The sequence below is a fragment of the Dipodomys merriami genome, unplaced genomic scaffold (genome assembly GCF_024711535.1).
Source record: "Dipodomys merriami isolate MVZ:Mamm:240054 unplaced genomic scaffold, mDipMer1.0.p SCAF_45, whole genome shotgun sequence".
NCBI lineage: Eukaryota > Metazoa > Chordata > Mammalia > Rodentia > Heteromyidae > Dipodomys > Dipodomys merriami.
This window is the reverse complement of record NW_027206013.1, coordinates 7,550,626-7,564,286: the sequence shown is the minus strand read 5'-3', so window position 1 is coordinate 7,564,286 and position 13,661 is coordinate 7,550,626. Positions and strand designations below refer to the sequence as shown.

Below are 13,661 nucleotides of genomic sequence, written 5' to 3'. Positions count from 1 at the left end.
ATATATATATTGCTAGTTCTTGGGCTTCAACTCAGGGCCTGGACACTGAGTTTCTTTTGCTCAAGGCTAGTACTCTACCACGTGAGCCACAACGCCACTTCCAGCCTTTTCTGTTTATGTGGTACTGAGGAATCAAACCCAGGGCTTCATGTGTGCTAGGCAAACACCCTACCACTAAAAAAGTCAATTTGGATAATAAAAATCTAAGAAAATACTGAATACATTTCAACTTCAATTCTCCAGAATCTCAAAATTGCTAATACTAATAACTTTAAAAAAGATTACAGGGTCTGGGAAGGTGGCTCAGTGGTAGAGTGCTTGCCTTGCATGCATGAGGCCCTGGGTTTGATTCCTCAGCACCACATAAGCAGAAAAAGCTGGAAGTGGTGCTGTGGCTCAAGTGGTAGGGTGCTAGCCTTGAGCTGAAGAGCTGAGGGACAGCACCCAGGCCCAGAGTTCAGGCTCCATGATTGACTAAAAAAAAAAAAAAAAAGTACAGTATTAAGACATATTAACCTCTGCAATTCCACCTTCTCCTGCTGCTGTCTGTACTTCACCAATGCCTTCTGACATGGGACAATGAGGAAAGCTCACTAAAAATAAATGTAATTGGGGCTGGAGTGTAGTTGGGGGATAAAATGTACATTTAGCATGCATGAAGCCATGCATTCAATCCTCATCACCACAGAAAACAAACCAAAGGAAGAAATGCAAAAACCACACATCAGGGACTTCATTTATATCATTTATATTAAGTTCTAGAATAAATAGAAGAGGCAAGAACAAGGTCCTGAGTTTAAGCCCACAAAAAAAAAAAAAAAAAAAGGTGAGCATGAGATGTTAACAGGATTCCTCCAGAAAAAAGGGAGGTAAGAGACTGTTCATCATTCCTCCTCTTATAACTTAGAAATTTTGCTCTATGTGTTACCAGGTCTAAAAGAAGAAAGGTTGCATCTATTGAAAACACGATTCCCTTCTTTGCTCATTCTCTAGCCTTAGTGCAGACTCTGCTGCCCAGAGAAGCCTCTCTGTGTGCAGGAGGCAGCAGCCCCCTGACATTAGCCTCCATGGTGCCTCATACTTCTCCAAGCTCTCCCCACACCTCTAATTTGAGATCTGTCCTGTGTATTGCTTCAACTTAGTGACTGGCAGTATGCCTGGCACATTCCAACAGTTCAAAAAAATGTCTGTTGGCACAATGAATGAAAAGGTAGATTCTCAAGAAAGTCACCAAACCAAGGGTCCGTTACTGATCAAGATAAATAACAGAAAGTGAAAACTGCAGATCAGGAATGTAAAGCTTTGCAGTTAACTTTCAGCCAACACAGCAAATGGCAAGACTGATTCAGTGCCAGTATAGCTGCCAAGAAGTCTGGCTTTGCTTCCAACAGCTGAGTGACCCTGGGAAAATACTCACAAAGTATAAGTCCAACTAAATTGCTGGTTTTTCAAGTCTATCACCATTCTTCTTCCTCTTCTTCTTCTTTTTTTTTTTTTTTTGCCAGTCCTGGGGCTCGAACTCAGGGGCCTGGGCACAGTAGTGACTGGAAGCTTCTTTTGCTCATGGCTGGCTAGCACTCTACCACTTGAGCCATAGTGGCTTTTCCTGTGTACCTGATGCTGAGGAATCGAACCCAGGGCTTCATGCACACTAGGCAAACATTCTACCACTGAGCCACCTGCCTAACCATAGAGCAGGGATTCTTGTCAGCACAGCTCAGGCAAGCTCTGCACTGGGCTGACAAATGTCGGGCTGGCTCTGCTGGCTCATGCTCTGAACAATGCAGGCCTCTGGTTAATCAACAAGGGAGCCGATAGGTGTTATGAGAACAACCAGAGAAACAGCGCAGGAAAGAAAGCTCAGAAAAAGACTTGACCAGGTGTGATCCAGTTGCCACAACTCCTCTCTGAATGCAAAGACATCCATGCAAGGAAAACCACTCCCTGAAGGTCTGTGTTAGGAGCTTTGACTGTTAACCCCTGCCCTGATCAAAAACTACTCAGAAACCTGCTTCAGGCAGGAGCAGGATAGCAGTATAGGATGAACTCAAGGAGAGTCAGGACTAAGTTAAGCCAGATGTGGGGATCACAATTGTAATCCCAGCACTCAAGAGGCTGAGGCAAGAAGATTACAAGTTGAAAGCTCACCTGGGCTACAAAGCAAGACACTGTTTAAAAAAATAAAGGAAAGAAAGGAGGGAGGGAAGGAAAAAGGGAGGGGAAGGAGGTGGCTAAGGAAGAGAATAGGCTGGTAGGTAAGGGAACAGTATGGTAAGGAAGAAAATAGGTGGTCAGGATGGTTATTATCACACTCTTATCATCCCATGTGTTCTGCTTTCACCTTGTTTCAAGGACCGAGTCAGTTCATCTCACCTCACAACGTCCACTACTATAAGCCATGCCCTATTGTGCTGCCCCCATGAGGCTTAGAGCTTGATAAGATGATGACTACTTACCACTCCTCACTTGTCCGAGAATCTCTTTTTATTTACTTATTTTTTGTAGGGCAGAGGATGGAAACCAGGACTCACAATGCTAAACAAGTACTCTGAGCTACATTCCAAGGCAGCTGTCGTATTTTTAAAGACATGCTCATGTGTGTAACTTCAACTACCTGAGAGTTAACATTGGGAAGCTCAGGGTTCATGATCTGCAAAAGCTAGAAAGACCCCATTTCAACTAGTAGCTGGTATTTTGCCAGTGGCATATACCTGTCATCCTGCTACCTGGCATAAACAGGAGAATTGCAAACCAAAACCAGCTGGGAGCATGGCTCAAATGGTTAAGTGCCTGCCTGGCAAATGCAATGACACAAGTTCAAACCTCAACGCTGCCAAAAAAGGAAAAGGCTACTCAAAGGGGAGTACTAAAGTTCACTTAACAGACAGCAAGACAGGTAAGACCAACTTGATGGTTAGAAGGTGAGTCAGGAGTAGAGAAACCACATTTCAGACTTTCTCTTTGAGTCAGTATGGTTACAAAGACAGGCTCTTTCAAGTCAGTTCAGAGAAAGCAAACTGAGAAAACAAGCTATGTTCTTCTGTCAAGGTGGTGGTGGTAGCCGAGGCAAATGAACCTGAACCATGGGACACACACTAGTAAAGAGCTTTGTATTTAGTCCTCACAATAACTTGGTCCCACTCTGCCCGGCAAGGCTACTCCTCTCTGAATGAAACCTGGCAGAAACACACCGGCTCCAGGCTAGAGTATGAGAAGCAGGTTGCCACACATCCTGCAGCCCCTCAGATGTTGAATGGCAGGTTATTTTAGGGCCAGCCCATCTACCTTGAACAACAAGAACATCAAGTTTGGTATTTGGTAATATGCCTAGTGAAAGCCTAGGACAAGCCTGCCAAGTTAATGGGCCTTTTGAGAGTTGGATGAAAATTGATTAATCAAAATCAGTCTCCTGAGTCCCACTAACAATTAAAGACCTCAAAATGAAAAGAACCAAAGTCAGACAAATGCCACATGTAAGAGAATGTTTTCAAATCAGCACCCACCAAGTCCTTAGGACCTCATGCTAAGTAGGTGCCAGTTTGTCAACTAACCTACAAGCAATAATGTATGGAAATATTTGCTGTGGAGAAAAAGACAAGGGGAGAGGAGGAGGAGGAACAATGAAAATATGGTGGAGGGGGATGAATGTGCTTAAAGAAAGTGTACTATTCATGTACGGAAATATGACACATTGAACCCCCTTATATTACAAATACATGATAACTCAATAAAAAAAAAGAAAGAAAGAGAAGATAAAAAAAGGAATGTTTCTTTATTTGTAAGAAAAAAAAAAAGGGCTAAGGGTGGCTTCTTCTAGGCAATACCAGAACAAGGTAAGAAGGGAGGCCAAGATCAAAGAACGAGGCTGCAAGGGGCTGTTTTCCCACCTGGGCAATGGGACACTCAGTGGAGAACTGTAGTTCTCACAGTCTTCCACTCCATGTGCAGGGCTGCCTGCTGCCTGCTGGAACTGTGCCCCACAAGAAGCAACAGAGTAAATGAAGGACAGTCTCCCCACCATGGCTCTTGTAGACCCATGGTCAGAAGAGTGATCCTGCCCTGCAGATAGATGCCACCAAGGCTCCGAGCAGGGTTTTTTTTTGAGGCAGGTGGAACACCATGGGAGTTCACATATGAATTGGCTAGGCATGGCAAGATGGGTCAGATTTAGAAAGGGAGGTACAAGGGTGGCACAGAGAACACCCATAAGATACCAGTATAACAAGGTGTCACCGCTGGGGAGCAGGCTGGATACTGAATGATTTATAGCCTCTGTCTCATTTCATTCTCATGGTAGCTACAGCCAAGGCCCACACATGCCTGCATGCTCAGAGGCATGCTCAGCCTGGCCTTGGGAGAGGAAAGGAGTGATGAGGTAAGGGAAGGGAGGAGGAGGTTCAAGCGGTCTTGGATGTCAGGCTATGTTGCTGGACACTGCAGAAGAAGATGCAAAGGTCTATCACATGACAAGTGACACCTAGAGCACCAAGACTGCTGTTTACCTCCCTCCCCCTGAAATGCTTCCTTTCTTTTCTGGGATTCCTGGAGACCCCATTCTCTGCTTTCCCTCCTACCCCAACATTCTAGGCTTTCTCTGTTTCCTGTGCTCTTTCACTTCTTCAAATCCAGAGAACCCCAGAACTCAGCCTGGTATTTCTTTCATCTACACATTTTGCCTCTGGTGATCTCATCCAGTGCCATGGCTTTTTTTTTTTTTTTTTCTGTCATCGGTTGTGGAGCTTGAACTCAGGCGCTATCCCTGAGCCTCTGTGCTCAAGGCTAGTCCTTTATCACTGGAACCACGGCGCCACTTCCAGTTTTTGAGTAGTCAATTAGAGATAAACGTCTAATGGTGCGTGCGGGACTCTGGTGGCTCATGCCTGTAATCCTAGCTACTCAGGAGGCTGAGATCTAAGATTGCAGTTCAGAGCCAGCCCACACAGGAAAGTTTGTGAGACTCTTATCTCCAAGAAACCAACAGAAAACTGGAAGTGTCACTGTGGCTTAAGTGGTAGAGCACTTGCCTTGAGCTGAAGAGCTCAGAGACAGGGCCCAGACCTAGAGTTCAAGCCCCATGACCAACCAAAAAAAAGTCTCCTGGGGAGTTTTCTGCCTGGGCTGGCTTTGAATGTGATCCTTGGATCTCAGCCTCCAGAGTACCTAGGATTACAGACGTGAGCCACTAGCACCCAGCCCAGTGTCATGGCTTTAAGTATCATCTTCACACTGACAACTCACAGCTTTGCATCCCAACCTAACCTCCCTGAATTCCTGGCTCCTGTACTCAAACTGCTTAACTGACTACTCCACTTTAATGTCTCTGTGACCAGCAAGTGGTTCAAACTGAACAAAACAAAAATTGACCTCCAGCTGCCTTCTCCCCCCAACTGCTCATTCTGTAGTGTGTATCAACTAGGTACTGCTAACATCATCTTAAAAAAATTTTTTTTTTGTTGGTCATGGGGCTTGAGTTCTAGGCCTGGGTCTTGTCCCTGAGCTCTTCAGCTCAAGGCAAGTGCTTTACCACTTGAGCCAAAGTGACACTTCCAGGTTTGTTTTTTTTTGGGGGGGGGGGATCCGGTAGTGGGGCCTGAACTCTGGGCCTGGGCGCTGTCCCTCAGCTCTTCACCTCAAGGCTAGCGCTCTACTACTTGAGCCAAAGCGCCACTTCCGGCTTTTTTCTTTTTGCTTATGTGGTGCTGGGGAATCGAACCCAGGGCCTCAGGCATGCAAGGCAAGCACTCTACCACTGAGCCACCTTCCCAGCCCACACTTCCAGTTTTTTTGGTGGTTTATTGGGGATAAAGAGTCTCGGATTTTCCTGCCTGGGCTGGCTTTGAACCATAATCCTCAGATCTCAGCCTCCTGAGTAGCTAGGATTACAGGCATGAGCCACCAGCACCTGGCCCAACATCATCTTTACCAGGTCCCACAGGCTAACAACTTCAGTCACCCTTGAGTACATACCCACCACCCATCCCTCAGCAAATCCTACTGACAGTACCTTCAAAATTAATCCAGAATGCACACAGGGGCCTCTCCTAACTCCATCACAACCTGATTTATGCCACCATCTCCCACTGAGATTGTTTTTATACTGTTCCACAGACAGCACACCTCAGCAACAGCCAGAATCATTCCATTACAGTTTAAGACAGTGGTACCCCTCCAATGTCCTTCAACAGCTCCCTGTCTCACTCAGAGTAAAAGCTCAAGTCCATACCAGGCCCTGGGTGGGATGTAACCCACTCCACCACTACTTCTTCAAACTCCCCAGCACTTCCTAAGCTCCAGGCACATGGGCATCTTTGCTGATCCTTGAACACAATGGACATTTTTCCACAGAGCCTTTGTACATGCCGTTCACTTTGCCAGGAAAGCTCTATCTTCAGATAGCTTCATGGCTCAGATTCTCACTTTTTTTCTTTCAGTACTAGGTTTGAACTTAGGGCCTCACACTTGCTCAGCTTGCTTATTTGGCTAGCCATTTACCACTTAAGCCACGCCTACAGCATGGCATTTTCTGGTTATTTTAGAGCTGGAGTCTCACAGACTTTTCTGGCTGGGACAGCTTACAATCTTGATCCTTTAGATCTTGGCCTAGGATTACAGGTGTAAGCCATCAGCACCTGGTGATTCTCACTTCTTTTAAGTCTTGGCTCAAACCTCACCATCTCACTGAAGCCTTCTCTGACCACTTTATTTAAAATTGCATATTCCTCTAATTCTCTTCTCTTATTTTTTCCTAGTCTATGTTCCTCTTTTGATCCTTCAAAGTACTTACAATCTATATACTTTAATACTTTGATCAAATTCACCCCAACTCTATTACTGTTTTTTTTTTTTCTTTCTTTTTTTCTCTTTGGTTGTGGGGCTTGAATTCAGAGCCCAGGAGCTGTCCCTGAGCTTTTCCGCTCAAGGCTAGCACTCAACTACTTCAAGCCATGATTCTACTTCTGGTTTTCTAGTGATTAATTGCAGGAAAGGAGTCTTACAGACTCACAGACTTTCCTGCCCAGGCTGGCTTTGAACCTCAATCCTCTGATCTCAGCCTCCTGAGGAAGCTAGGATTACAGATATGAGCCACCAGTGCCTAGCTCTATTGCTGTTTAACTCCTCTCTCCTCCTCCTTTTTAACAGTTTTTAGTAGGGCTTATAATACTGTTTTCATACACATACATAAAGTACTTTGATCATATTCACCTTTCCTTCTCCCCCTTTTTCTTTTCCAAGAGTAGTCCTTTTTTTTGCAATCATGTCATATTATTATATATTTTTTTCAGGTCTAATCTATGAGCAAAAACACACGTAATTTGTCTTTGAGTGTGACTGTTTCAGTCAACATGATGACCTCTAGTTTCATCCCTAAGATGTGTTCATTTTTCTCCCTCTACAGCACAAACTCATGAGAACAAGCACTTTGCCTGTTTTGTTAACTACTGTATTCCTTCCTACCTCCTAATTGCATACCAGGCAAATAGCAGGTGCTTAATAAATATTTTAATGACTAGTCCTCAACTCTGCTTGGGAAAAACTTCAACCTCAGCTATAGAACACTTGTTTCCTAGTGCTTAGTTCACTGGGTCTGCCAGGATCAGAGTACATGGGCTCTGGCTTGCTGCTTGACTATATTGAATTTGAAAGTACCAGCCAATAATTGGAAGGGTACATACATGATAAAAAAGGAAAAGGGTAGATGATGAGGTACAATTTGAGCACAATTTGAAACGGGGGAAATGTTCAGGTCACTCCTTCAGTGAAGCCAGCTCACTACAGCCTGCTCCAGCCCTGCAGGCCCTATGTCCTGTAAGTGCCTTGTTCTCACTACTCTGCTCTTGTCCATCCTGCCTGGATTATCCTCTTCTGCTCTGTGGGGCTGCTGGAACTTATCCTTCCAATCTCAGCTTAGATGACATCACTTTACAGACACTTAAGAAGGTAGTCTGTCCCCACCTCCTAGTATTTTTATTTTTCATATATTTCCTTAATGTCTTCCACGGACCAGAAGCTGTTGTATGTGGTGGGGACACAGCAGTGAAACAAAAATCTGTCTGTTCAAGGAATTTCAACCTCATGGTGGACCGATAAGCAACATAAATAAAATATACAGTATCTCATAAATGCTTTTCAGACAAAGAGATAAGGGGAGGATAGGAAGCATGGGGCAGGGGAAAGGAGGTTGACATTAAGTAGGGTGGCCACAGAAGGTCTCTTTGAGAAGTTGACAAGTAACACCAGGGAAAAGCCTGCCAGGCCAAAAAAAAAAAAAAGCTAGAGATGGGGTGTTGCTCAGGGGTTGTGCTTAGCATGTATAAGACCTTGGGTTTGAGCCCTGACACTGAAAAAGAGAAAAATGGAAAGAAAAGCAGTGAGGCCAAAGATGGAAGCCTATCTGGCAGATTTGAGGCAACTGCAGCTGAATGAGCAGGGAGGTGGCAATGGGTATGTGGCCAGAGGAGAATGGAGGGGCCTGTAGTCAAGTAAGGATGATGGTTTTTACTCTGGGTTACTTAGCATCCTCACAGGGGAGATTCTGAGCAGATCAGAATCTAGATCAGACTTACAGTTTTTTGAAGGTGTTGTAGTACACTTATTTATTTTTTTAAAGGGGTACTGGGGTTTGAACTCAGGACCTTGCACTTACTAGGCAAGTATGCTACCTTAAAAGATATGTCTTCTGGGGCTGGGAAGGTGGCTCAGTTGTACCTTGCCTCACATGCATGAGGCTCTGGGTTCAATTCCTCAGCACCAGATAAACAGAAAAAAGAAGTGGCGCTGTGGCTCATGTGGTAGAGTGCTAGCCTTGAGCTGAAGAGCTCAGGGACAGCACCCAGGCCCAGAGTTCAGGCCCCATGACTGACAAAAACAAAAACAAAAAACAAAAAACGATGTCTTCCAACCCTTTTTTTTTTTTTTGCTCTAAGTATTTTTCAGATATGGTCTTGTGTTCTTATCCAGGTCAGCCTTAGACCCTTATCATCCTACCTGTACTTACCTTGTAGCTGGGATATTAGGTATGTACCACATCTTGCTTATTGGTTGAAAGGTGTTTTTGCTATTTTTTTGCCCAAGCTAGCCTCAAATCTGCATCCTCTGATCATTGTCTCCTGAGTGGCTGGATCACAGGCATGTGTCACCATGCCTGGCCCTGGCTGCTACACCTTTTGTTTTTTCCATGATTTGTCAGTTCTAATCACTGCATTTGTTTTTCATTTTCACCTTGCTTCTCTCCCCAGGAGAAAGCAACCCTATAAAGAAGCAGTCTGGCTTATTTACCTATTGACACAACCCACTGCCAGTCACTATCAGGTCTCAATGGACTGTGACTGAATGAGTGCTGATCTTGAGAAGTCTCTTTTTGTCTCAAAATCTAGCAATTCAATTCTTCAAGATCAAAGAATGGGAAGTGGCGCTGTAGCTCAAGTGGTAGAGCGCTCACCTTGAGCTGAAGAGCTGAGGGACAACGCCCAGGCCCAGAGTTCAAGCCCCACGACCGACAAAAAAAAAAAAAAAAAAAAAAGAAAAAAGATCAAAGAATGATCTTTTTCAGACAGAAGCAGATCCAACAGATAGCTCTCCTGAAATGTCATTCTATCTTCAATGTGGAATTAAAATCCTAAAAGCAATTCGAGTGTGATTAAAAAACTATCTCCAGGGGCTGGGAAGGTAGCTCAGTGGTAGAGTGCTTGCCTTGCATGCATGAGGCCCTGAGTTCGATTCCTCAGCACCACATAAACAGAAAAAGCCAGAGGTGGCACTATGGTTCATGGTAGAATGCTAGCCTTAAGCTAAAGAGCTGAGGGACGGCGCCCAGGCTCAGAGTTCAGGCCCCATGACCAAGAAAACAAAAACAAAAAAACAAAAAAAAAAAACCTATCTCCCACCCAACAGAACTCAGCTGTTGAAGTGCTGAAAAAACAAATACTGAAGTGTTGTTTTAAAGCCTTTGAGGCTTGACTTCCATCTTCTGGCTTAGGGTACACAGTAACTAAGGCATCCTGATTGCTGATAAACTCTGGGACTATGGAATCAACCAGACACATGCTTACCTTAACTAGAAGGGGCCTCCCAACCTTAGATACATTCCTGGTGAAAGCCAAGGCCAAGACTGAGGATGCAAAGAGCATAATGCTTGAAAGTCTAGAGCCACAGTGAGCTCCATCAGCTAACAGGACACAATCCAAGGACAAGGGTTTTTTTTTTTTTTTTCCCGGCTGCCAAGAGTCAACACATACAAAGCCCTCCTAAAACTGGATAAGTGTCAGTCACTATTACTGAGTGTTTACCTCCTTTCCAAATCCTATTCTTTGAAGGCCTGAGGCACTCTGGGGATAGCAACAGTAGTTCAGGAACAGTCAATCCCTTCTTCTGGGAAGACATGAGGATGGACAGAACATTAGAGTGTAGGATCAGTTTACTTGCCAAATATTTACTGTGCCTGACTCAGTGACAGATACCTCACTAGGTGCTACAGACAGATTTTTTCGTTTTTATTTTTTGTTTTTTTGTTTTCTTCAGTATTGGGGTTAAAATTCAGGGCCTTGCACTGGCTCAGCAGGCACTCTACCATTTCAATCTTGCTTCCAGCTCAAGACAAAATGTGGTGGTGGACTAAGAAGACAAGCAAGTAAACAGATGACCGTCACAGTATATCAAGGAGGGACATATAAGGGCTGGTGAGTTGGAGTAACAACTCGATGGAAGCACCAAGCATTAATCCAGCAGAGGCGGTAGGGCAAGGGGGACAGGGGTATGCTTCAGAGGAGGGAGCCCAAAGCACAGGCAGGAAGGTAAAGAAGTGGGGCTTGCAGAAGTGGCAAGCAGCCCAGCTGACTGGAGATGGAAGGCGCAGCACCAGGTGGAGGAATGAGGAAGGAGACAGAGGCTGGGGTCAGACTTGAAAGGCCTTAGATGCCAGGCCAAGGAACGTGAGTTCAGCTTTAGGGCAGTGGAAATCCACTGATGGATTTTCACAAGCAGGATGTTTTGGAAGGATCCCTAACTGCTCAGGTGATTATTTGTTCATTTTTGTGTGAAGAGGTAAAGACCTCTTCTGGCCTGTGGAAACATCAATGACCTATCTTCGACAGAAATACCTGATTAGAAAAAGAAACATCTTCCAGGAACAGGTGCCTGTTCAACTTCAGAAATCTGCCAAAGTGCAACACTCAGATCCAGGCCATGTTTGCTGCTGGACGTGACTTTCCTGGGAAAGGAGCAGTTAAGACCTGAAATTTCAAAAATGACTAGAAAAAGATGAAAGTCCAAGGCCAGACCCTACAGGACCAATAGACTGAAGTTTTTCTGAAACACTTTTAGGAAGTGAAACGAAAGGCTAAGAGAAGTCCTGAGTACATAAAGGTCTGTTTGCAGAAGGAAGTAACACTGCTCAGGCTTGACACAGGCCCCAGCAGGCACTGATCAGATTCAAGTTAAGGCAGCCTCCGAAGTAATAGGCTGTGCAGTTTCCTCATCCAACACCTACAGACAGCAGGGGTGAGGAAAAAGGCAAGGGGTGGTCAGTAGTATTTTAGAGCTGAGGTAAAGGAAACTCAGCGAAAGTAAATTGTGCAGGTCCCACTTCTGGGAAGTCACTGAGCTGGGGTTGGAGCCCAGGGCTAACTGAAGGTGTCAGGGAACAGTCTTTACATCATTACTTGTCCTTTAAGTCATTCGTGGTAAAGCTCCTGGTTGACCTAGACTCAACAGATGATTTTTACATCGAAACAATTTGCCATCTAGTGAAGCTCATGACAGTTTCGAAGAGGTCAGAGATGTCTGGGCTCAACAGAGGACAGTGATACAGAGGCTCTGAGCTCTGCTCATGTGCCTACCATCTGTGACAAGTCACTTTATCTCAAAATCCTCTGGAAGGATGGGGATAAGGTGACAATATTAAGTTTCTGTGAACTGAATGGAACTAGGGAAACAGATCAGAAAGGAGAAAGAGAAGGAATTACAGTAACATTAATAACCATAGGTTTCTTCAGAAGCATGTAGAAAGCGCAGGTTCATTAAGGCTTATGTACAAGCAGTGGATAGAAATGTGCTGCTATCAGAGAAACTGAAGCAGAATTGCCACAAGTGAAATGTCTGCAAAAGGAAAAAGGCTCAGCTTGAGTCTTGTCCTCGAGACACTAAATCATGTCACCATCTCCCAGACACAGGCCTGCCTATTTTTCAGGTGCTCAAAGACCCTTCCCTTGGGTATGTTCTTCTAGAATCTAGGACCAAAAGATCTCCTAAGGGTCATGTGGTTCTTTTCTCTTCCCTGGGAAAGGAATGTGGCTCAACTGCTCTCCAGAGCTTCTAGCTAAATATTAGCATCGTGGATGTCCTGTTTTGTGTCTCACGGTTTGGTTTCCCGATAGGAAAACCTTAAGTGCTTGTCCTGAAAGGTTAGGTCACTTATAGCAACAGCTTCCTAAAGAAAGTCAACCAAACGCCCCCTTTGAAGATCAGACAAAAAAACAAGCAATAAGGCCACATCTCAACATCAATCCAAATGAGTAAAAAAACAACTCCGACACCCCAAATCCAGCTTCTTTTGTTTCTGTACTTTGCTGGTCCCCGAAAACCTATGTTAGAAACTCTGCTTCTGCTTCCGCCACTGCAATGACCTTAACTTTCCATCTGTGACTCCACCTCCGTGTGCCTCAGTGTCCCCGATGATAAAAATTAGGGCAACAAGAGCTACCTGAGGCAGGCTGCTGTGAGGCTTCAATGTAACACTGGGAGTAATAACCAGGCATGGAATAACCATCCAGTTGTCACTCCAACTCACTCCAACTGGTGTTTAATAGCCTTATCACAGGTGTCCCCATTCCGTCAACCTCTCCCCAGGACCCAAAGGGCAGATCAAGCCCTGGCCTTCCACGGGGGGGGTGTGAGGCGGTGGGGGGGGGAGCAGGGCTATTTCTTGACACCCCTCCCGCATACTCACTCGCACTTTGGAAACCTGGCAGAGAGAGAAGCCCGAAAACGCCGAAGAGGCCTCGGAGTTTTCTCCCCGGCCAGGAACGGGCTTCCCGGGCGGGCCCAAGTCTAGAAGTCGCTGCAGACCCAGCGCGGCCCGGGTGCAGGCTGCAGACGGCCGGCCGAGCGCCGAGCAAATGAATGAACCCACAGCCTTCCCGCCTCCTGCGGCGGGAGACGCCGCTCGCGCCCCGCCGCCGCCGCCGCCGCCGCGTCCTCCCCGTGACCTCTGACCCCGCAGCCCCCTCACCGCGGACCCCGGACGCCGGCCCATTCCTTCCCCAGCCTCGCTGAGCTCCCCGTTTCCTCACCCCTAGGTCCAAACGGCTCCGGGTGTCACCACTCGGTTCGGCTTAGCAGCAAAATGTCCGCGGCCTCCTTCTCCGGCTCCCCCGGTGCGTCGGTGCAGCCGGCCGCTCTGAGCCCCGCGGCTGTCACCTGCCGGGCGGGCACTTCCGGTGGACGCACGGCAAGGAGAAGGGAGGGTGCCACAGCCGCGCGCGCCCGGGAACTTCCGGCAGACGCACGCCGGGGGCGGGGTCAAGAGTACAACCCGGGAGGGGTGGAGCCTTGGAGGGGGCGGGCCGTATGGGCGTGGCCTGAGGGGGTGTGGCCGACCGATGTTAACCTCGGCGGCTTCCGCTCTGCTTAGCGGGGCTCTCCCATTTGGTGCTTAGAAAAGCTGT

General features: G+C 46.2%; 1 protein-coding gene across 3 annotated transcripts in view; it reads right to left on the bottom strand.

Annotated features, from left to right (window-relative positions):
- Ap1b1 (adaptor related protein complex 1 subunit beta 1) overlaps positions 1 to 13,441 on the bottom strand; it is a 51,114-nt gene extending 37,673 nt beyond the window's left edge. For 2 of the 3 annotated variants that reach the window (XM_069994581.1, XM_069994583.1), the window contains exon 1: positions 13,287 to 13,441. The gene's annotated coding sequence lies outside the window, so the exon portion shown is untranslated. Of the gene's footprint in view, positions 1 to 12,943; positions 13,023 to 13,286 lie in introns of those variants that run through there. The other variant, XM_069994582.1, reaches the window with a different exon arrangement.
- Between the last annotated feature and the right edge of the window lie 220 nt (positions 13,442 to 13,661).